This window comes from Bos taurus, chromosome 4 (assembly GCF_002263795.3).
Source record: "Bos taurus isolate L1 Dominette 01449 registration number 42190680 breed Hereford chromosome 4, ARS-UCD2.0, whole genome shotgun sequence".
NCBI lineage: Eukaryota > Metazoa > Chordata > Mammalia > Artiodactyla > Bovidae > Bos > Bos taurus.
This window is the reverse complement of record NC_037331.1, coordinates 85,905,927-85,928,450: the sequence shown is the minus strand read 5'-3', so window position 1 is coordinate 85,928,450 and position 22,524 is coordinate 85,905,927. Positions and strand designations below refer to the sequence as shown.

Sequence of the window (22,524 nt, the reverse complement as noted above, 5' to 3'; positions counted from 1 at the left end):
TGTATAAATGACTCATGTGTATTCTAAAATTTTTTATTTAGATTCACATGAGTAGTAAGAAATAAAAGAGAGATCCGGTGTACCCTCTTCCCAGTTGGTAAAATCAAACAGTAACATCTTACAAAATCTTAGTGCAATGTCAAAACCAGGGTATCAATGTGGATACCTGATCTTATTTGGATTTCCCCAATTTTAATGATACTCCCTTGTGTGTGTATTTAGTTTATGTAATTTGATCATCTGTGTTGGTTCGTATATCCAAACAAAACAAAAGTCTTCTTCTGCCACAAGGATTCCTCAGACTGTCCTTTTTTAACCACACTGGCCTCCCTGTGTCTCTGCCCCCACCTATTCTATCCTTAGTTAGTTAGTTCAGTCGCTCAGTTGTGTCTGTCTCTTTGCGACCCCAAGGACTGCAGCACACCAGACTTCCCCGTCCATCACCAACTCCTGGAGCTTGCTCAAACTCATGTCCATCGAGTCAGTGATGCCATCCACCTATCCTTAAGGATAACAAATTGGTGAATCTCAAGGGCACTAAGCTGAGTGAAAAAGCCAGTTCCAAAAGGTTAGATACCATATGATTCCATTTACATATCATTCTTGAAACAATAAAATTATAGCAGTAGATAATAGGTTAGTGTTTGCCAGGCAGTGTATATTGTCTTGAAAGTAAAAGTTATTCAAAATCTCTCAGAAGACTTAAAGTTATCCTATACAGCAAATTAATTCTGAGACTCAGTAAAATATTTGGGGAAATCTTTTGTTTGCTTGTCATTATTTTGATACCGGGTATACTCAATTCTTGCTTTGGGAAATGCACTAAAATGCCCAATGAGAAGCCTCTGAAATGGATTATATGTTATACATTAAGCCCTTTGGTAGGGAAAATGACCCACCTCGTATGAGAGGTTTTCAGAGAGATATGATAGAACTTAACAACAACAAACAAATGAACAAACTGTGGATGGAAATAATCAGTAAATAATCTATAATGAGAATAGAAAAGTATCTCATTCTAGCCAAACTGAGAGCTATCGCCCAGGAGATACAGATTCAAGAAGCACTTTAATTGTGTTCCATCAGACTGCAAATTGGAGAGCAGGGAGAGTTGTAAAGGCAAAAATCATAAGGTTATAGTTACTTACAAGAGTTATAATTGGAGCTGGCAAGAAGTAAGAGTGCTTATTAAGTAAGGATTGGTTGGGGTCTGAGATAGTTGCATGATTACAAAGGGGAGACCTTGAGACCTTAAGGTTGTAGCTGGCAGCTGTTGGCAGATATAATTTTGAGAACAGCTGGTGATGTCCTTGATACAGTTTGGAAAATTCAAGTTCTCAGTGATGTAGGAACATGGCTGAACTCACATCCACAATGGCACCTGGCTCCATTTTGAATGCCTGAATTGCAGTTATTCTATTTTGATTTTTAAATACATTCTTTTCTTTAATGGTTACAGTAGATGAGCAATGGATGTTCAACAGAACAGAAGACAGTCTATTCTAGGCAGCATAAAGTTCAAGCCAACACATGTATAAGCCAGAATGACTTCCTTATACCTCAATATGTAAAAATTTCTTCTATCAAAACAAAACAAAAAACAGAGACTTCCCTGATTTGGTGATTAAGATTCTGCCTTCCAAGACAGGGGGTGCGGGTTCGATTCCTAGTTATGAAACTAAGATCCCATATGCTGCCAGGTGTGGCCAAAAAGTAAAAAAAAAAAAAAAAAAAACCGGACAAGATTGCAGAACAGGTACAATAGTGATTACATAAGAAATAAGTTAAAGTTATGTCTCCAATAAAGAACTGAGAGAAAAAATTTGGCAGATGAATTAAGGATTTGAGAGAGTAAGCAATTTAGGTTAAGATAGAGAGGCACAGACAGTTAATGATAAGCCACGTGGCCTCTGGATTCCTGGAAGAAGGTAAATGGACTTGTGATAAGCTTGACTACTTAGGTCTATCATTGCTGATGGAGAGATGACAGTTCTGCTGGGTTGAATGGTGGCAAGGGGGTGAGGAGACACAAGGTGTCATCTCCTATGAGTCAGAAAAGCTGTACATGAAGCAGTAGTACAAAAATAACAACAGAGGCTTGCAAAGATGGGTCCCAAGAGTTTCAGAGAGAACCAAAGTAAGGTCATGCAAAGTTCCAGGACAACTGGCAGTCTGAACTGATAAGCGCATGTGCTGCGTGCTGAATCACTTCAGTCGTGTCTGACTCTGTGTGACCCTATGGGCTGTAGCCTGCCAGGCTCCTCTGTCCATGGGATTGTCCAGGCAAGCAAACTGGAGTGGGTTACCATGTCCTTCTCCAGGGGATCTTCCCAACCCAGGAATCGAACATGCACCTCTTATGTCTCCTGCATTAGCAGCACCTGGGAAGCCCTGGGAACTTAAAAGCATATCTCCTCAAAGTTTTGCAGTCAGATAAGTGGGACAGTGGGGCACTTAAGAAGTCTCTGAGACCATATATGGCAAATGAGTTTTATCTCCTATACTAAAAACCATACTAAATGTTTTCCATTACTAAAGAAAAAAATGCAAACTTTGTCAAGGAATTGTTATTGTTTTCATTTATGGGGTAGAAACTGGCTTGGATAGAAGAAGCAACTTGCCTAAGGTCACTTAGCAGCTAGTGACAGACAGAGTCAGCAACTATTAATAAATTCATCTGTCTGACTTCAAATCCAACCCAACTTTCCCATCTCAATGATGGGGTCAGGGAGGGGTATCCTGGAGATACGGAGGAGAAAGGGAATTTAGGAAGGTGATATTATTTTGGAATCTACAGAGACTAAATCCTAAGGAAATCAGTCATGAATATTCATTGGACTGATGCTGAAGCTGAAACTGCAATATTTTGGCTACCTGACGTGAAGAACTGACTCCTTGGAAAAGATCCTGATACTGGGAAAGATTGAAGGCAGGAGGAGAAGGGGATGACAGAGGATGAGATGGTTGGATGGCATCACTGACTCAATGGACATGAGTTTGAGTAAGCTCCAGGAGTTGGTGATGGACGGGGAAGACTGGTGTGCTGCAGTCCATGAGGTTGCAAAGAGTCAGACACAACTGAGTGACTGAACTGAACTGAACTGATAGAAACTGAAGGTTAAATCCCCCACTCCTGTCCTTTTGAAAGTGAAGTGAGCAATTTCCCTGGGTTTTGCTTCATGAATAGAGACGGAAATTTTGACTATTGGATAGAACTCTACAAAATACCAGATGCTATATTTGAGCAGAACTTCTCTGGGTAAATAAATTACACTTAAAAATATGTACCAAACCTCATTGAGGCTGCAGCAATTCTACAAGAAACATTTCAAAATAAAAGTGCAAGAAATGAAGAATTTAGGGACTCATAAATGTCCTTTGATACTTAATCAGGATGCAAGTTCAGAATAGCTCAGATGTAACATATTTGGGCAGGGGATAGGGGGTCGGGACTGAAGAAACTGTAATAGAAAATGACCTAAAATTATATCAAGTTCATGAACTTGTATCATGCTCATTTGGGTAAGTAGATTGATTCCCTTCCCTATCTATGTCACAGGTGTGACAAGGAAAGGCATTTGGCACATACAGCCTTGCACAGATCACATAGGCTGGAGGATTTGAAAATCAGTGGCATCGTCTGGGATTCTAATGTTTCTAACTTATTCTTTGGACAGGTGATGTTGAAATTAGTACACATTAGGGAGAAAGTTCAACGAATTTAAGAGAGCATGTGTTGTCATTCAGTTGCTAAGTCATATCCGACTCTTTGCGACCCCATGGACTGTAACATGTTAGGCTTCCCTGTCCTTCTCTATCTCCTAGAGTTTGCTCAAATTCATGTTCACTGAGTCGGTGATGCTCCCTAAACATCTCAAAAGATGAGGACTCTCATCTTTTGGAGTCCTCTACAAAAAGAACACACAAAGATGGCAACAATGCATGGAGTAGGTATTGTTTCATTTTATTCTGCTTGGTTTGCTACTTGTATGTTTGTAGACATCCTGTAGTTACATGGGATTTTTGGCCTCCTGGAGTGTTGCTGAATTATCTTTAGTGACCACTAAATCCACTAGAGAACAGGTCTTAATGCAAAACTAATCATTGGTTGATATTTTGTTACCCATATTCCTGTGGCTTGGCTCAAATCAGAGCAAACAATGCATTTCAATTTAGTGTAACTAGATATCCTACTGCTTAATAAAAATACCACAGTCACAGTGAATCCTTTCATGCTCGGACTAAAGGATTTTTGTATTTGGTTCTTAATCAAAGATTGAAGTTACAGACTGAAGCAATTATGTTTTAGGAAAATATAAAATTTGCTCGGTATTAATTTAGTTCCTTCTTCTCAGAGGATTTTTCTGGTGGACATTTTTTTTTTTTAAATGAGACTTAGAAGTGTTTTTAGATGACTTAATGTGAGGATTATTCATTCATTTACTTAGAATTATATGAATGTTAGGGGTGCAGTCACATTTTTCCATTTTCTCTGTGGCTGTAAAAAAATTATTTTCTCCCAAGGTCTGATTAATATATTTTAAAAATATCTCATAGACATATGTATCATGTTCATATAGGATATGTGGGGGGTGTGTATATGTGTGTGTGTGTTTAATTTGATTTCTGGCTTCTGTATTTTTGCTTGGCATTACAAATAGGTAACCTTGCCATATTAGACTTTAAAAAAGTATTTTTTAGATTATGATGCTGAGTCAGAAATTTTTCTAGCCAGTAATACTTTATAAGACAGAAAAATAAGCTATTTTTCTGAAGAACCACTAATAATCTTAATAATTGTTTATAATACACACTTGTCCATACTTTCAGGGAAAGAAGGTTTCCTGGCAGTCATGAGTCCATCACATTTTTAGATGTGGGTTACCATATTCAGTATTTTATTTAATATGATTTATAACCAAGACAGAAGTGCCAAATTTTCCCACACTGAAAGATCTATTAAAAGATCTAGTTCAAACCAGAACTTCCTAGGGAGTAGAATAAAGACATCATTAAAAAATTCAAATTTTTGTGGTATCTGTAATTTTCTTACATGTTGCTAGAAAAGTAGTAATAGATGGAAAACTGGAGTCCTTCTTTATGTAAAAATACATTTGTTATAATGATTGCATTGTATTTTACATATGTTTCATGGTAAATTAAACCACTCATTTTGTATAGATGGTGTTTCTTATGTATCACATGTACATTGTCTACACAAAATGAAGACAGTGCACCAGGCTCCTCTGTCCACGGGATTCTCCAAGCAAGAATACTGAAGTGGGTAGCCATTTCCTTCCCTGGGGGAATTTTCTGATCCAGGAATCGAACCTGGATCTCCTGCATTGCAGGCAGATGGTTTACCATCTGAACCACCAAGGAAGCCCTATGTATCGAATGCAGTGTCACAAAATCTGTGGGCATGCCAGCTTTTAAAAGGATACTATTTTGCTTATATAAGGTTTTAAAGTAATCAAACTCATAGAAACAGAATGCAGAAGAGTTGCAATGGACCAGAGAGAGAGAGGAGGATATGGAGTTATTGTTCAATGGGTACAGAGTTTCAGTTTTTCAAGATGAAAAGAGTTCTGGAGGTGGAAGACTGTGCTGATTACACAACAGTGTTAATGTACTTAAATCACCAGACTGTACACTTAAAAACCCTTAAAAGGGTAAATGTATCTAAGGAAAGGAAAGGAGGGGAGTTTAGGGTGAGGCATTTAGGCAAAAGTCCATCTCACTCACTAGGCCAACACAGGCTGTGAGAAAGAGAAGTCGGGAAATTTGTCTTCTTTACAGAGACACCTAGGAGTAAACTTGGCTCATGACTGGTCCCACTTAGCAGGAAAGGAGTTGGTGGGATGAGAGGAGTAACACTCGTATCTTGTGGCTTTTACCTGTAGGCTGGAGGAAGTTTGAGAGGTTTGGGTCTCTTCTCTGTTTTAATTATATATTTCTGTATGGCTGTTCTGGGTTTCCATTGCTGTGTGGGCTTTTCTCCAGTTGCAGCAAGTGGGGGCTGCTCTTAGTTGCGGTGCGTGGGCTTCTCCTCGGCTAGCTTCTCTTGTTGCAGAGCATGGGCTCTAGGGCACTCAGGATCCAGTAGCTGCGACATGTGGGCTCAATAGTCACAGTTTCCGGTCTCTAGAGCACGGGCTCAGTATGTGTGTTTGTGACTAACGACAGCAACAACTGCCATGTGGGAGCCTCCTTGACCTGTTTCTCCTGCATTGGCAGGCGGATTCTTTACCACCGAGCCACCAGGAAAGCTCAGTTTGAGACTTCTAAATGCACATTTTTGTGACTATTCTGAACAACACTTTTTAAGCCACACCTGAGTGTGGTATTTCGGAGAAAGCAATGGCACCCCACTCCAATACTCTTGCCTGGAAAATCCCATGAACAGAGGAGCCTGGAAGGCTGCAGTCCATGGGGTCGCTGAGGATTGGACACAACTGAGCTACTTCACTTTCACTTTTCACTTTCATGCATTGGAGAAGGAAAGGGCAACCCACTCCAGTGTTCTTGCCTGGAGAATCCCAGGGACCGGGGAGCCTAGTGGGCTGCCGTCTATGGGGTCGCACAGAGTCAGACATGACTGAAGTGACTTAGCAGCAGCAGCAGAGTGTGGTATTTAACTCAGTGTATAGGTATTGCATTTGACACTTTTTATTATTTTTTGTTTTTATTGTTCTACCTCTGTGTTTTTCCCCCACCCATGATATTCTTTAAAACCTTGTAGAGTTTCTGGCTATCCCTCTACAAGTTTGGGGTGACAATCCAATATAAGCATGCTCTAATATTTTAATGTAATCCCACTCCTAGGACTAGTCAGCTTGTATTTATGTATGTGTTTATTTTAAATTTTTTTTGTTTGTTTTTTTACAAACCTTTCCCTCCATGTTTCAGTGACCTATTACTACATTAAAAAAAAAAAAAAAAAACCTACCACGGAACTTAGCAATTGATAACAGCAACAAACAGTGATTTCTCAAGATTATGTGGGCTGGCTGGTTTGGATGGGGTGGTTCCCACATGTTGTTGTTTGGGGTCACTCTTGGTGTGCTCAGTGAGAAGCTCCACTCAGGCTGGACCACGCAGATGACCTCAGTCATCTGCTGACTCAGCTGAGTGGTTGGACGGTTTGGGCCTAACCAGGCCTCTCTTTCTCTCCATGGAGTTTCTTCTCATTCAGTAGCCTGATCTGAGTTTCTTTATGTGGTGATGGGATTCTAAAAATAATGGAAGCTTCAAGGCCCGGAAGTTATCCAGCATCACTTCAGCTGCATTCTATGGGTTAAAACAAGTCCCAGGACAGCCCAGTTTCCAGAGGAGGGACACAGACTCTACCTGTTGGTGGTAAATGTGGCAGGAATTTACAGAAATGGGAGGAATCATTGGTTGCTGTATTTGCAGGCAATCTCTACTCCATATACAGATTATTGTTGTTGTTTAGTCACTAACTTGTGTCTGACTCTTTTGTGACCCCATGGACTGTAACCCGTCAGGCTCCTCTGTCCATGGGATTTTCCAGGCAAGAATAAAGGAGTGGGTTGCCATTTCCTTCTCCAGGGATCTTCCCGATCCAGGGATAGAACCTGCAATTCCTTCATTGGCAGGCTGAATCTTTACCACTGAGCCACCTCGAAAGCCCGCATATACAGATAACTGATGCCAAATGAAATGTTCTGCTTGAGAATGGGCCCAATTAATATTCTGAGGCTTTGCATCAAGCTTAACCTGTAGCAATATTATGTAATTCTTATGTGGGAAATTGTACAGTATAAGCTACAGTTTTATGTAAAAACTTGAAGCCACTGAAGAGGTAATGAATTTTCTTTTCCAAGTATAGACAAGGGTGAGTTTTGAGGCTTGAAATTTTGGGCATTGGGGGTTTGAATCTTGGCCCTGTTATGCACTTTTCTCCTTGGTATTTAGGATTTAGGTATAATAGGATTATTGTGAGGATTAAATGAGTAAATATATATATATATATATGAAGTTTAGGAAAGAGCCTGGAACACAGCAAATACATAATAAACATTGGCTTTAAAAATAAAAATCATCATGCTACTGCTAAGTTGCTTCAGTCGTGTCCGACTCTGTGCGACCCCAGAGACGGCAGCCCACCAGGCTTCCTCGTCCCTGGGACTCTCCAGGCAAGAACACTGGAGTAGGTTGCCATTTCCTTCTCCAATGCATGAAAGTGAAAAGTGAAAGTGAAGTCGCTCAGTCGTGTCCGACTCTAGCGACCCCATGAACTGCAGCCCACCAGGCTCCTCCATCCACAGGATTTTCCAGGCAAAAGTACTGGAGTGGGGTGCCACTGCCTTCTCCCATGAATTATCATTACCTATTATTAAATGTAATGTATTATTATAATGTAACACAGAAACGTTAGTTTGGATTAAGCCTCTCGGAGCTGCAGTTTTTTGTAGTCTTATTAACTTTATCGTTACTCCTGTGTTTTTCCTGCTTTCCTGCCTCTTGCCAAGTAAAACAGCAGGTGAAAAAAATCGTTGATTAACAGCTGTGCTAAAGAAATGATTTACCAACTTTTAAACAATGCAATCCGTATGAAAAATATAATTTACACTGTAGCCCAGGATGCTGTAATCTACTCAACTACACTTAATATTGTACAAATATTTCATGAAACAGTATGTATTTTCAAGTTATGCTAGGAACTCTGATTTTTTTGTTCTATTCTATTTCAGTGATTCAATAACAAAATGTCGATTGTGACCCACTATTATTAATTTCATTACCTATTGAAGGGTTTGAAGCTATATATTATGGTCATTGGTTATTCAGCACATGTTCAACCCAGAAATTGTTTCAAGTGTAGTGCTATAATACTATGCCATATGTTCTTTCCATACAGGCCAATTTGATTATGGAGCAAAAAGTTTTTTTTTTTTTTTTTTTCTCACAAATATGGCCTGACCTCTCTAATCAAGAGGCTTCTAAATTCTCTCTTTGGCCACCTGATGTGGAGAGCTGACTCATTTGAAAAGACCCTGATGCTGGGAAAGATTGAGGGCAGGAGGAGAAGGGGATGACAGAGGATGAGATGGTTGGATGGCATCACCGACACGACAGAAATGGGTTTGCGTGGACCCCGGGAGTTGGTGATGGACAGGGAGGCCTGGCGAGCTGCGGTTCATGGGGTTGCAAATAAGTCAGACACAACTGAGTGACTGAACTGAACTGAAATTCTCTCAGTGGGACCTAGGGATCAAGGGAAGGTGTGTACATGTTGTATTTTTGTATAATAAGAAATGAAGTGCCTTATTTGTTTGAAGCTAGATGGACCAGGCTAGAATTCCAACTTCACAACTTACTCCCTTATATTTTCAAACAAGTGATTTAAACTTAACTTTGAAGTCTTGGGTTTTTTTTATCAGTTAAAGCAAAACACAGCTATTATCGACTTCAGTCTGAGTTGTGAGTATTAAATGAGAACACATTCCCAAAGGCCCAGCAAGGTGCAAGCAAAGAAGGCTCTCTTCATCCTATCATGGAACACAAACTTCCAAATTCATAGCTATTATTTAAGTTCTGTATTTTCTATTTTTCCAGGTATGTTAAGACTTGGTAGAATACTATGATTAAACTCTATTATTTCTTTAATGCAATTTAATTTCTACAACCATGTATTGTCCTGATATTCTACCTAATATTGCTAATAAGGGTTATAGTTATTATTTTGGAATATGGATAGGAATTATGAAACAATTTTGCGTTTGCAGGTTTTGGTTTGACCTCCCAGTTAACACATGATCGTGCGAAAAGGTGTGTACAGGAGAAAAACATTTCTTTTATGTTGCTAAATACATTAAACGAAAGTGAGGTGCAAAATACAAGAATTGCCTTTCTCCTTGAGCCCAACATTTAAGGTTACCAGCGTTCTAGTGCTCAGTCAGGTAGTATCTTTGCCATAGGTGAACTAGTTTGGAAGGAGTCAGGAGGAAATAATGATCATCTCGAATATGGAGCTCTAAAATGGGACTGATTATTTTAAATTTTCTTCCTTTAAGGCGGGGATTATAGAAGTGTGACTGAAGGCAGAGGGTGGCGGACGGGGGAGGGCGAGGAGAGGCCGTGACACTTCTGCCCTGTCCTGGAGTGCAGACGGCCGCCGCCCCCTTCGCTCCCACGTGGCAGGTCCAGACAGCCCGGCGCGGACAGGGGGCGGGGCCGCAGAACCCCTCCCTTTGCTCTCAGGCCCTTCCTCAGGCCTGCACGGCGCCAGCGCAGTCCTCCACCGCCAGGGGGCGGGCGCGGCTTGCCAGCGGCGGGGGCCCATTGGTTGCGCCGGGGAAGTGGGGGAGGCGGCCCAGCGGCGAGCTGGCTTCCTCCTGGCCACTCGCAGGGGTGAGGGGAAGCCGGAGGAACCCGGGAGGAAGCCGAGGAGCGAGCGGGAGGCGGCGGCGGCGGCTCCCGTCGGCCTTCTGCAAGACTGACCGTAGGGAGGCCGGAAAGCGGGCGCGCGCGGCGGACAGGCGGGCGGGAGGCCGGTGAGACGGACGGGGAGGCGGACCGTGCCGCGGCCGAAGGCAGGGAGGCTGGGGGGAGCCGGGGACCCACCTTCACCTTCATCTTCCGCTCACCCCGCGATTGCCGGCCCGGGGCGTGCCCGGGTGGTCGGGGCGCATCCCGCCGGGGGCAGGGCGCGACAGGAGCGGGGCACCGGAGCGTGGCGGGCCGGGGGTCCAGGCCGCCGGCCCCGCGCGGGCATCCCCAGCCCGGCGGCCGGTCTCCGGGCTCCGCGGAGGGCGGGGCGGCGCCTGCACCTGGCGCTCCGGCCTGGGGCTGGCACCTGGGGCGCGCGTCCCGCGCTCGGTCTCCAGCTCGGGTCGGAAATGCGGGCCGAGTGCTCTAAAGGGGCGGGGATGGAGTTGGATGTTGCATTAGAACTCTGTGGAGGGCGATCTTGGCTTAGTTGTAAAGTTTTAGTGTCTTCTGAGCTGGAGGTACTTTTTATTTTTTAAACCTATCCAGCCCATTGGAATTCAGTATCACGGATGGACGTACTGTTTTTTCTTTTCTTTCTTTCCCACTTGTTTGCTGCTAAGCTCACAGTTAATATGTTACAATTTGTGACCCTAGATCTAAATAATGAGTGATGGACTGACAATCTCCAGCTGTAATTTTTTTTGTTTTCATCACTCTGTATTTTTTAAAAAATTTCTTATCATACAAAACTGTTTAATTCACAGAAGCTTTTCTTTGTTTCTTTCTATTTGGCCAAAAAGAATATGAATACAGTTGCTTACGAGGCGCTGTGCCAGCTGCTTTCCGATGCACATTTTATTTCTTAACGACCCATAGAGTAGGTCCGTTTGTGTATTTTCCCAATTTTACTGAGAAAATATGATCTCCCCTAGAGGTTAGGATCAAAAAGATAGAGACTAGCAGGAGATCCCAGACCCCTTGAACTCTTAACTACCTTTCAGGGCTAGTGATATCCTGTCAAATTTTATAGGTTTTGGGGAGACCTTAATGTTTTTCATACAGTGCATTATTGAGTACAAATTACTAACACCAGCAAGAGATTGGCAGAATCAGCATCTGGTTGTGGTCATATCCATATCATTAACTATACCTCCTTTTAAAGGCTGCCAGTCTCAAGTTCTGTGGCAGTTTACTAATTAAATCACAGCGTTCCCCCCTCCCCCCACCCTTTATACAGGTGTGAGAAGCTGTAGTCTGTGTAATGTTTTCTAAACTCATTTTTCTTGATAGCAAGAAAGAGTTTGATGCCGTGATACTCTCCCAGGGGATCTCTCAGAATCACCTATAAATGAGGCTTCAAAAAAGGACACAGGTCAGGTTCCTCCCCAAGACCCCAGTGGAGGGATCTTCTGTTTAAAAGGGAGTAAAGTAAGACTGAGCCCACTAGGTTAAAGTGGCCTTTTAAATAAACTTAATAACTGTTACAATTTTAAAAAGAATTACTAAGTAACTAAATCTTTTGTAATTAAAGAAGATACCTTTAAAAAGGAAAAGATCATTGGAGAGAATGTCAGAGGATAAAGAGATTGTTGTTGAATGGTGATAAGTAGTCCTTGTGGGACATCAGAGAGTCTGACTTTTATTTAACCACATATTTTAAGTCTTAAATGGTCAGCCTCAGTATTTGAAAACTTGTATATTCATAATTAGACATACCAGAGTACTTATTTGTGCCTGCTGGTAATTATAGGTAACATGGATACTGTGAATAAGGCAGCCTTGGCTCTCAAAGCTACTGTACTTTATCTGAGGTATGAATCTTCCCCCACCCCGCCACTCCTTACTTTTATAACTCCTTTCTCAAAGCTGAAAGGTCCAAGACCTAAGAAGAAAGAGATTTTGGTCTTATGCATCACAGAAATGCATCTAGCTGAGAATTTAGTAAATAGCAAACATTTGTCTTAAACTTAGTCCAGAAGAGTTCCTGAACTTGGGATCAGAGAATTGGGATTTTAAGCAATAATTCTGCAATTAGTTCATTGCCCAATAGAGGGCATTGACCACCTTATTAATATCATATTTTTGCCTAATTTCCTTAATCTGATTGGGGTGATTGCACATGACTCCCAAGCTCTTTAAACTTGAAAAGGTTTTGTGAATTTTATTCTGCTCTTAAAATAGAGTCAGCTGATATTTTCTCAGGGGAGAAAATTATGTTCCACTACCTCTAAGTTTCTAGTTTCACCCCATCAGTATTCTTCCATTGTCTTCTTCACTTTTTCATTTGATTCAAGCTGTTTTTATTACTTATATCTCCCTTATTTCTAATCTAATTAATTTTCATCTGTTCTTTATTTTTCTAGCTTTACTCTGGTGAGTTTTTCAGTTGCCTTTAAAAATTAAATTTAATCTACGTAACATAAAATTTACTATTTTTAAGTGTACAATTCTATGACATTTAGTGCATTCATAGTATTGGGAGGTCATCACATCTTTTAAAAATATTAATTTATTTAATTGGAGGCTAATTACAGTATTGTAGTGGTTCTTACCATACATTGACATGAATCAGCCATGGGTGTACATGTGTTCCCCATCCTGAACCACCCTCCCACCTCCCTCACCATCCCATCCCTCAGGGTCATCCCAGTGCACCAGCCCAGAGCACCCCGTCTCATGCATCGAACCTGGACTGATGATCTGTTTCATATGGTAATATACATGCTTCAATGCTATTCTCTCAAATCATCACACCCTCGCTGTCTCCCACAGAGTCCAAAAGTCTGTTCTTTACATCTGTGTCTCTTTTGCTGTCTCACGTATAGGGTCATCATTACCATCTTTCTAAATTCCATAAATATGTTTTAATATACTGTATTAGTGTTTTTCTTTCTGTCTTACTTCACTCTGTATAATAGGCTCCAGTTTCATCCACCTCATTAGAACTGATTCAAATGCATTGTTTTTAATAGCTGAGTAATATTCCATTGTGTATATGTACTACAGTTTTCTTTTCCATTCATCTGCCGATGGACATCTAGGTTGCTTCCATGTCCTAGCTATTGTAAACAGTGCTGCGATGAACATTGGGGTACACGTGTCTCTTTCAATTCTGGTTTCCTCAGTGTGTATGCCTAGCAGTGGGATTGCTGGGTTGTATGGCAGTTCTATTTCCAGTTTTTTAAGGAATCTCCACACTGTTCTCCATAGTGGCTGCACCAGTTTGCATTCCACCAACACATCTTTTAATTCTACATTTTCATCACCCCAAAAGGAAACCTCGTGTTCATTAAGCAATTACAATGGGAATTACCCCATTCCCCAACCTATGGCAACCACCAGTCTGCTTTCTCTACAGATTTATCTGTTCTGAATATCCCATGTAAATGGAGTCATAAGATAGGTGATCTTTGTGTCTAGCTTCTTTTACTTCACATTAAGTTTTAAAGGTTCATCCATGTTGTAACCTGTATCAGCATTTTGTTCCTTTCTATGACTGAATAATATTCCATGTATAGATACATACCACATTTTGTTTAGTATTCATCCATTGATGGATCCTCATGAGTTTTTGTGTGCCAGTAAGAAAAAATTATATAGATGTTTGTAGCTGTGAGTCTGAATTGATTTTCATCGTGGCTTGTTTAGATAGTATCATGGTTATCAGATGTACTGCCTAGCTATCCATGTGCCGTGCTATGCTAAGTTGCTTCAGTCACGTCTGAGTCTTTGTGACCTCATGGACTGTAGCCCGTTAAGCTCCTCTGTTTATGGGATTTCCCAGGCAAGAATACTGGAGTAGGTTGCCATATCTTCCTCCAGGGATCTTCCTGACCCAGGATCCAACCTGTATCTCCTGTTGTTTCCTGCTTTGGCAGGGGGATTCTTTACCACTGTGCCATTGGCAGTTAGGATATCATTAAATGTGTCTTGAAGGACCTGTGATTGACAAAAAAATGAATTTTTAATTGGTTCAGAAAATTTTACACTAGAAGCTTCTTACTATCTGTTCTTTGCAAATGGCTGCTAACTTGCATTCTTGATTTTGTGATAGAAATGACACACTCTCCAGGCCCTTGGGCAGATGGAGGCTCTTTGCTTCTCCATTTCTTCATGTAAATAATTTGACTAACAGAATTATGTCTGCGCTGGTACAGTGAAATTCTGAAGACTAACTTAAAGACTGTATAAATGAAGGGAATATATAGGGGACTTCTAAAACATTCAGAATTAGGTACCTGTACCATCCCATCTGATACAGTGTAAAATATTGGAATTATAGGAAATGAAGATAGTTATACTCTATGGAAATTGTACCTTTCTCTTGTCTCTTTTTGTAGCGATTTGTGAACTAGACACTTCTTTACTTATGTTCAACTTATAGTTAAAATGTATTTAGTTTTATTTTGCTATTGATCATATCTCTCCCTCCCTCCTTCCCTTTGTGTCTATCAATCCATTCGTCCATCTCTCTTTCTCCTCTTGGATGGTATAGTGTAAGATTAAAGCAGGTTACATTACAGCCATTTAGTCAGCAATTGTGAAACTCTGCAGGAGCTGACAGAAGAAATGTCATTTTGTCTCGTTTTCTATTTGGGATATGTTTGTACTCTTAGTTACAGAAATCTGATCCCCACTTCATTTCTTCAGTTGGATTATGAATTTTTAAGCAAAATTCTGATTTGGTAGAGGAAAGCTGCAAGAAAATATTGGGATGGTTTTAATTTTACACTCTGTTGTAAGCATTGCAAACAGGAGTTCTCTTTGCTCTGTTCCTCACACAGTGTTTCCAGGTTTATCCACTGCTCTTCTCTCCCTCACTCTCACAGGAGATGCGGCCCAGAGTCTAGCTGATTTCCATTGTTAAGGAAAGAATGAAGATTCTTGTATTGTGAATTTTACCTTTGGGCTCTTGTGGCCTAGATCTGACTCACTCCCCAGCCCTACTCTAGACTTCGCTGTGTGTTTGGATTGATGTACTGTTGGGCTGAAGTACTCACATCTGAGCTTGACTGAGGGTCACCTGGGGAGTTTATTAACCATGCAGGAGTTTTAATCCTCTCTCCAAGAAATTCCAGGCCCAGGAATTTGCCTTGTATTGGGTTGGCCAAAAAGTTCATTTGGGCTTTTTCGTAAGATGTTACAGAAAAACCCTGATGAACTTTTTGATCAACCCAATAAAAGGCCTACCAGTAATTGATGTTGTTGTTTAGTCGCTAAGTTGTGTCTGGCTCTTTGTGACCCCATGGACTTCAGCCCACCAGGCTCCTCGGTCCATGGGGATTTTCCAGGCAAGAATACTGGAGTGGGTTGCCATTTCCTTCTCCAGGGGATCTTCCCAACCCAGGGATTGAACCCAGGTCTCCTGCATTGGCAGGTGAATTCTTCCCTGCTGAGCCACCAGGGAAGCCCTGTGTGCGCGTGATGTGGGCTATTTTATAGTTAGGGCTTCAAAGAACCAGATATGGGATTTCATTGAATCTAAGCTGTTTGTAAGGTACACCATTATTTTACACACTACTAAGAGGAAGAAATGTGGTTGTAAACCTCATCCTGATTTAAGACTTGTTAAAAGAAAGGAGATAGTGTGCTTCTTAGAATCAGTAAAGTAGAATGTCAGGTACCTGAGACACCACAAGCCCCTCTTGTTACAGTGAAGGGTTATAATGAAGCCATGGGTAAAAAGAATTATAATGTAACAGTCCTTTAGGCCTTATACTTTGTAAAATTTGTTTATAATAGAGTTTAACATAGGATGCCTGTACTTGACCTATGTTTGTAATGAAGATTACACTGATGCCTTTGTTTTAAAATGCAGTGTAACTGTATCAGAGTGTAATGCACTCTAGTTTGGCCCCATGTTATTTTCAGCGTACCCATTTCCAGTCTTTTATGTGTGGGTGTTGCAGATCAGTTCAGAAATCTTATTTTTAAGCTTCTGTGTACTTTAGTGATTTCCATTTTGTGTAGTCCATTAAAATTTGTACTTTATGCTACAGTGACATTGGTGTGGCTTGCTCATTTGAGTTCTTTTTTGTCACCCTTTCTTCTGTTAGAGAGTTCATAACCCCTGATGCCAGCTAGCCAGTTACATGCATATACACCAGCCACCTGTGTTGAGTAGTTTTAGGATTTTGTGGTAGTAATCCGTGTCAGCACCAAGTTTGGTGTTGACTTAAAAAAAGTCACACGCTAAAAGTTGAGAGTTATGTTTTACTTGGTGGAATTTTTAGGACTTTAAGCCCAGGAGACAGCATCTCAAATGACCCTGTGAGAACTGCTTTCATGAGGGGAGGCAGGGGACAGGTTATATAGAAGTTTCGTAACAAGGGACAGGTAGTCCGAACAGCAAAAGATTATTGTTAATTAAAGGAAGCCAGATAACTCAAGGAATTTATTGCAAGAGTCTGGGCTCACTGAAATCATTCCTTTCATATGTATCTCAGCTATCTGGGTCCTGTATCCTGTGTTTTCCACATCTTGAACTTTCTTGGGACTCTCTGTAGGGAGTGGCTGTAGTTTGATGGCTGCTAGATCACAGGTGTTCTCTTTTCTGAGTGCTCTTAGGGCTTAGGAACTCACAGTAGAGGGCTGGAATCTCCTTGACTGAGACATTCTTGGTTACTGATGTGGCAAGAAATACTCCATTTCTTAGTGAAAGTCTCTCAGTCATGTCTGACTCTTTACGACCCCATGGACTGTCCTGCCAGGCTCCTCTGTCCATGGAATTCTCCAGGTAAAGAATATTGGACTGGGTAGCCATTCCTTTTTCCAGGGGATCTTCCCATCCTATCGAACTCAGGTCTCCTGCATTGCAAGCGGAGTCTTTACATCTGAGCCACCAGGGAAGCCCAAGAATACTGGAGTAGGTAGCCTATCCCTTCTCCAGGGGATCTTCCTGACCCTGGAATCGAACCAGGGTGTCCTGCACTATAGGCAGATTCTTTTCCAGCTGAGCTACCAGAGAAGCCCATTTCTCAGTGGGTCACAGTGAACCAGAATTCTGGCTACCAACTTCAAGAGAAGCACCACAGTGGAACATTGGGGCCTGAAGAGGAGACTAGGTTAAAACATAGGTTAAAATGAATCTTTCTTCACCAGTGAGAATTCAGTGAAGAACAGCCCCTCCTGCTATGCTGCTTCCTCCAGTGGCATCATTTTGGCAAATGAAATATTTTTTGTCTGTAGAAAGCTGCTTAGACTTGGAGTGGGGGGGAGGGGGATATGTGTCCACTTAGTGTCTAATCACTTGAAGTATATACAGAAAACATGTTTAAATGCTTGTTAATCAACTGAAGTATTTTAGATGTCTAATATCTCAACTGTCTGAAGGGGAAAGAACTTTAGGTCTCTAGCTGATTCATCTTGGTGGAAGGAGTTGTCCTGTGGAATTCTCTGTGTTGGGTGAACAGTGCTGAAGTAGTTTTGCGCTTAGAGGATGGTATGTGTGGTCTGGCAGGCTCGGCTCCCCCTCCTCCCTTCCACCCGTCATTGGGGCTGAGTCAGGACAGGCAGGACAGTTGCATGGTTAGCACGGCTGCTTGTAACTGGTTTTTAACTGGAGGGACAAGACAGGATGACAGTTACAGTTTGTCTTGTCTCGTTCTTAAAAGAATGGAGTTTTATCCAGCTGCTGCACATCAGACGGAATATCTCTGAAGTGTTACTTTGTCCAGGCACTGCCAGGAGAAGCAAATAAAAGCAAAGGATAGCAATTTATGGTGGGTGGACTACGGAGGAAAGCTGAGTGCACCCAGAATATTTCAGGGAGAGAGGTGCCCTCTGGCTCATTTCTGCTTTTCCATAGTATGCTTTTAATTCTGTTTCTGAGGCCCAGTTAGATACTAATCCTCTTTTTAATGTAATTTCAATGTGATGCTATTAAGAAAATAAGTAAAACCATATGATGCTAGTTCAGAAAAGTTTCAAATCCAGGATTAGATCATTTGTATCCCTCTCTTCTTGAGGTTTTCAGTAGAATATTACCATTTCCTTCTGAAGAAACTCACTTATTGGATCTATTGAATTATTATTTTAAAGTGTTTGGTCTGTTGCTTTGTAGTTTCGTCTTTTTGAAGGCCATTTTGCAGGAGAGTGGATACACTTACATTTTCCTCAGTGATCTTTGGAAAAAGTGAATATATTCTTGGCACTGTAGAATTATACAGATGTCCTCCTTTCCTTCCCAAATGCTTTGTTTTTAGCTCCTTTTTCTTTTCTTTTTCCTTCTAATAAGATTAGTTTGATCATTTAAAAACCTAGGATACTTTTCCAGTTGTTACGCAGACATCTAAAATTTTCCCTTTAATCTTTTCAGGTCATACTTCCACTTAAGTGTCTGACACATGTGTGTGTTAAACTGGTAGATTTTAGAAACATCCATTCTCTAGGATTTTGTATCAGAGTCTCCTATGAGAACTAAAATATTTTCAAGGTAGTAACTGGGTTTTTTTCTGTTGCTTAACAGAAAACAGCAAATTCTATTAAATTCACAATACTTATAATATAGTGATAGCAACTCACGTATTTTGAATGTTAAGATTCTTTCAAGTGAATGCAATCTTCTTACCATCTTCATTTTGTTATTTCAAAAATGTACCCCTCTTGGTGAAGATGTGTGCAAATGGCCTCTGGATGATACGAGTACTTGAGAACAGTCTGCACCTGATACGGTGATAGCTTTCTATTAAAGCGAAGGTTCCTTAAAACTAAATATTTGAAATTTAAAAAATTGATCAGACACAGTTACCCATATCCTTTTGCCCTTTTAAAGTCCATCACACACACACACACACACACACACACACACACACAAGCAATCACTTTTAAACACTTACCAAAGCAGTTAAGCTCTCCTCACCATCATTTTTACAGTTAATGAAAGGATATATAATGAGCTTAATTTTTCTCCATTTTTTTTTAATGTCTCCTGGGATCCTTTGAAAAACATTCCAGAGTCTATAGATTTATTCCTGTCTTTACTGTAGGTGGACAGCTGCATCTGTAGGAAAGGAAAGACACCTTCCTTTCTTTTGAAGAGAATCTGTGATGTTGATTCTCATTGAGTAGATGCTTCTTATGTGGAGAGCAGTTGATTGTGAAAATGTGTGGTGAACATGAATGGAACAGAGAATTCAGGGTTGTTTGATCAGTCCTTCCTCTCTGCTGGTACTGCTCAGAGGTCCCATAGAAGCCATATGGGAATTGTATACTGCAGGTAGTCCAGCAAGAAATGTTGGCATATTAGAGCATGGTCAGGAAAGTTTTTAATTCCTCTATTTTAAACGTTTTTTAAATTTCAATTTCATTTTTTTAATTCCTTTACCTCAGGTGGCAAATTATGACTGATGGGTCTAATGGGTCACGAGCCAAATTGGCTTTTGTATTTTTAAGTGATCAAAAAGAAAAAAAGCAAAAGCAGAATAATAGCTTATAATGTGAAAATTTTAATAAATAAAAGTTTTTCTTTATAACACAACTGGGCCCATTTGTTTCAGTATTGTGAACAATTGTTCTCCAGTTATAACCACAGAACAGAGTAGGTTTGACAGAGACTCTGTGGTCTGCTGGCGGCTCAGCTGGTAAAGAATCTGCCTGCAATGTGGGAGACCTGGGGTTCAATCCCTGGGTCCAGAAGATCCCCTGGAGAAGGGAATGGCAACCCACTCTGTATTCTTGCCTGGAGAATCCCAAGGATGGAGGAGCCTGGCGGGCAACATTCCATGGGGTTGCAAAGAGTCGGACCTGACTGAGGGGCTAACACTTTCACTTCGACACTGTGGTCCACAGAACTAAAGCATTTACCCTCTGGCCCTTTTACAGAAAGTTGCCAACACTTGCTCTGTTTTATTTACATAAATGCAAGTATTTTTTGCAAATAATTTTCTTTAAATACCATACTTGTATTTGTAAACATAATATTAGAATAATTTCCCCTTGTGACTTTTAGCTGTAGCATTCTTTATGTTTCAGCATTGTGTCATTTTTCTCCTTTACTGCTCTGGGACTGAAAATTTCGTCTATTACATTCTGGTCTTGAGGGGATCTGGGTTCTCCAGAGAAACAGAATCAATAGGAGACCATCTGTCTGTCTGTCTATCTCCCTGTCTATTAATATCTACCTTGTGTGTATGTACTCAATTGCTCAGTCATGTCTGACTCTTTGAGACCCTGTGGAGTGTAACCCACCCAACTCCTCTTTCCATGGGATTCTCCAGGCAAGAATACTGGACTGGGTTGCCATGTCCTCCTCCAGGGGATCTTTCCGACCCAGGAACTAAACCCGAGTCTCCTGCACTTGCAGGTGTATTCTTTACCTCTGCACCACCTGGGAAGCACACGTATCTGCCTACCTAAGATAAGTAGCTATCAGAAGGAATCGGCTTGTGCAGTTGTGAAGGCTGAGAAGTTGCAGGATCTGTAGTCAGCAGGCAGGAGAGCCAGTGATATGGTTCCAGTCTGAGGCCACAGGCCTGAGAGCTGGGAGAATTAAGTGGTATAAGTTTCAAATCTGGAGGCAGGTGAAGACCTGAATATTCATTGAAAGGACTGATGCTGAAGCTGAAACTCCAATACTTTGGCCACCTGCTGCAAAGAACTGACTCATTGGAAAAGACCCTGATGCTGGAAAAGATTGAAAGCAGGAGGAGAAAGGGACGACAGAGGATGAGATGGTTGGATGGCATCACTGACTTGATGGACATGAGTTTGGGCAAGCTCCTGGAGTTGATGATGGACAGGGAAGCCTGGCGTGCTGTGGTCCATGGGGTTGCAAAGAGTCGGACACAGCTGAGTGACTGAGCTGAAACTGAAGATCGATATCCCAGCTTGAAGACTATAGGCAGAGAGTGAATGCTGCTCTACTCAGCCCTTTTTGTTCTCTTCAGGCCTCCCAACTGATTGAACAAGGCTCACTCACTTGGGGAAGGCAAATTGCTTTACTCTAATGTTAATCTCATCCAGTAAGATTCTCACAGACACATCCAGAATGTTTAACCAAGTACAGTGTCTGGGCACCCAGTGGCCCAGTGGAGTAGACACATAAATTAGCCATCACAAGGCCTAAATGTACTTCAAATCAATTTTTAGACTTTGACTTCTTTTCCCGTTGGTCTTCTGGAAAAGCCTTAATTCACATGAATATTAGAATCGTCTATTGATTCTCAGTTGATTCATTTAAAATTGCCGTCTGGGAGGAAACATTTTCCTCTACCCTTTTAGTTTCTTTTGGCTGGTCTAAAATTAACATGAAACAGATTAACAGAAAGTCAGAAGTTTAATAACATGTATACATGGGGGAGATCCGAGAAAAATGAGTAACTTGCCAAAATGGCGGAAATTCTCACATAAAATACTATCTTCAGCTAAAGACAAAAGAGAAGGAATATGAGGGGTAGTGGTTTGGGACTTCAAAGGGGAGGAGGGGGCAGTTCCCTTGGAGACAGAAGAGCAAATGTTTGGTAAATGTTTCCTGGGTCTTGCAGTGACAATGGGATACCTAGAGGAATTTTAGCAAGCAGATTCTGCTAGGTTCCTCGCTATCTTCGCATCTGGTTCATACTATCATTATCTATGGTAATAGCTTCTTCTGAATAGACCCCCTATAAATTCTTAAGGCAGCAAAGGGGGAAGATCAGGATCTTTTTCCCTTGACTGTTTCCAACTGGAAGTAATTAACACACCAAAGAGACCTTTGGGGTTGCAAATTTTGTTTCCTTATACTGCCGTTTGGCCATAACTGAGTTAAACGTGGATTGAATGGAGTGGTTCAATTCAGTTCAGTTGCTCAGTCATGTCCAACTCTTTGCAACCCCATGAACTGCAGCACGCCAGGCCTCCCTGTCCATCACCACCTCCCAGAGTCCACCCAAACCGATGTCCATTGAGTCAGTGATGCCATCCAACCATCTCATCCTCTGTCGTCCCCTTCTCCTGCCTTCAGTCTTTCCCAGCATCAGGGTCTTTTCAAATGAGTCAGCTTTCCTGATATTTTTGGTGTATAATTGTATTTTCTTCTGGTTTAATTGATTGTTGTTTGTTGGTATTCTTCATTCTCTTGTGGCCTTT

At 41.2% G+C, this 22,524-nt stretch overlaps 1 protein-coding gene across 2 annotated transcripts in view; it reads left to right on the top strand.

Annotated features, from left to right (window-relative positions):
- Nucleotides 1-10,367: 10,367 nt before the first annotated feature.
- The window catches only part of FAM3C (FAM3 metabolism regulating signaling molecule C), a 54,291-nt gene continuing 42,134 nt past the window's right edge, over nt 10,368-22,524 (top strand). The window contains exon 1 of one of the 2 annotated variants that reach the window (XM_024990907.2): nt 10,368-10,468. The gene's annotated coding sequence lies outside the window, so the exon portion shown is untranslated. 2 annotated transcript variants of the gene reach the window in all.